The sequence below is a fragment of the Bubalus bubalis genome, chromosome X (assembly GCF_019923935.1).
Source record: "Bubalus bubalis isolate 160015118507 breed Murrah chromosome X, NDDB_SH_1, whole genome shotgun sequence".
Taxonomy (NCBI): Eukaryota; Metazoa; Chordata; class Mammalia; order Artiodactyla; family Bovidae; genus Bubalus; species Bubalus bubalis.
Genome location: NC_059181.1, coordinates 58,322,516 through 58,325,077, shown reverse-complemented (window position 1 = coordinate 58,325,077; position 2,562 = coordinate 58,322,516). Strand labels below are relative to the sequence as shown.

The 2,562-nt window shown below is 41.7% G+C and overlaps 1 non-coding gene across 1 annotated transcript; it reads left to right on the top strand.

Annotated features, from left to right (window-relative positions):
* Nucleotides 1-700: 700 nt before the first annotated feature.
* On the top strand, nucleotides 701-772 carry TRNAW-CCA. Its single transcript has one exon. It is a non-coding gene; the product is annotated as a tRNA-Trp (tRNA).
* Nucleotides 773-2,562: the final 1,790 nt, after the last annotated feature.

Genomic DNA, 2,562 nt, shown 5'->3' with positions numbered 1-2,562 from the left:
CAGTCACCCAGTCATGTCCAACTCTTTGCAACTCCATCGACTGCAGAACGCCAGGCCTCCCTGTCCCTCACCATCTCCTGAGGTTTGCCCAAGTTCATGTCCATTGCATCAGTAATGCCAACCAGACATCTCATCATCTGATGCTATCTTCTCCTTTTGCCCTCAATCTTTCCCAGCATCAGGGACTTTTCCAATAAGTCAGCTGTTCACATCAGATGACCAAAATACTGGAGCTTCAGCTTCAACATTAGTTCTTCCAATGAGCATTCAGGGAAGATTTCCCTTAAGATTGATTGGTTTTATCTCCGTGCTGTTCAAGGGACATGTAATACATACATACATACCTATATATGACTCTTGAGACCCCATGAACTGTAACCCACCAGGTTCCTCTGTCCATGGGTTTCCCCAGACAACATTACTGGAGTGTGTTGCCATTTTCTTCTCCAGGGGATCTATCTTCCCAACCCAGGGATCCAACCTGTGGACCTGCATCTCCTGAATTTCAGGTGGATTCTTTACCACTAAGCCATCCATATACATATACATATACATATATATGTATATATATAATTGGGATTTTTAAAATTTCAGATATTTTATTATCAGTGTATAGAAACACAACAGATTGCTATATATTAATCTTGTACCTTGCTGAAATCATTTATTAGTTCTAATAGTGTTATTGTGTTATTGGGCTTCCCTGGTGGCTCAGAGGTTAAAGCATCTGCCTCCAATGCGGGAGACCCAGGTTCGATCCCTGGGTCGGGAAAAACCCCTGGAGAAGGAAATGGTAACTCACTCCAGTATTCTTGCCTGGAGAATCCCATGACAGAGGAGCCTGGCAGGCTACAGTCCACAGGGTCGCAAAGAGTTGGACACAACTGAGAGACTTCACTTCACTTCACTTCACTTCTTCAGTGTTATTGTGAAGAATTCAGAGTTTTCTACATAGAACATTATGTCATCTCCAAATATTGACAGTATTAGTTCTTCCATTTCAATTTGGATACATTTTATTTATTTTTCTTGTCTGATTACTGTGTGTAGGACTTCCAATAGTATGTTAAATAGACACGGTAAGAGTTGGCATCCTTATCTTTTTGCTGAATTCAGTAGAAAGGTTTTCAGTTTTTCACCACTGGGCATTATGTTTGCTGTGGACTTGTCATAAATGGCCTTTATTATTTTGAGATATGCTTCCTTCGTACCCACCACAATGAATATTTTTATTATGGATGGATTTTGAATTTTGCCAAATGCTTTTTCTTTGTCTATTGAGGTGATCATGTGGGTTTTGTCTTTCCTTTAGTTAATGTGAAATATCACATTGATTGATTTGCATATGTTGAACCATCTTCATGACCATTGAATGAATCCAATTTGATCATGATATATGATCCCCTTTCTATATTATTGAATTTGGGTTGCTAAAATCTGGCTGAGGATTTTTGCATCTATATTAATCAAAGATACTGGTCTATAATTTTTTTTGCAATGTTTGTTTTGGAATCAGGGTGATGATGACCTCATACAATGAATCTTGGAGTATTCTCTCTTCTTCAGTTTTCTGGAATAGTTTGAGAAGACAGGTATTAATTATTCTTTGTACATTTGGTAGAATTCTCCATTGAAGTCACTGACTTTTGTTTGCAGAGAGGATTGTTGTTGTTGTTGTTTTTAATAGGTTCTATCTTAAGGTGGTCCAAAGATGGCAGAGGAATAGGATGGGGAGACCACTTTCTTCCCTACAAATTCATCAAAAGATCATTTGAATGTTGAGCAACTTCCACAAAACAACTTCTGAACACTGGTGGAGGACACCAGGCCCCCAGAAAGGCAGCCCAGTATCTTCAAAGGAGATAGGACAAAATATAAAAGACAAAAACAGAGACAAAAGATTTAGGGATGTAGACCCGTCCTGGGGAGGGAGTCATGAAGGAGAAGTTTCCATACACTAGGAAACCCTCTCACAGGCATGTCTGTAGGGAGATTTGGAATCTCAAAGGGCAACATAAATGGGAGGGAAAAAAAACCAACAGAATACACGGCTAACCACAACCACAAATGGAGATGGAGAAGTGGCAGAGACGCTTGTGTTTGCCACCAGTGAATGGGGACTAGACAGGGAGGTGCAAGATGCATCATTGGTCCTTAGGGCAAGGACCAGACCTGAATGCCCTGAAAACAATCTGAGGGAGTTAATGTGAGATAGCAGCACAAACTGTGGGATTGCCAAAGAGACCAAAAGTAAAGACATTTCCTGCAAAAGTCTCTAACACCGTATGGTGACACCTGGCCCACTCACAAAACAAAGGATTGAGTGAATACCAAAGGAGAGCAAGCCGGCTGCCATATAGGTCCCTCTCTCCCTGGAGGCAGAGAGGCAAGCATGCAACAGTCAGAGCCAGAAGTCAAGGGGCTGCTGCAATCTAGGCCCCAGAGACTGCACTTTACACCAAACTGTGAGCAGGCTCCAAGCTGCTAATCACATCCTGGGATCCTGGAGGGTTGAAATCTGCCAAGAGTGTCACAGCCTGAGATCAGCTCCCCAGAGCAGAC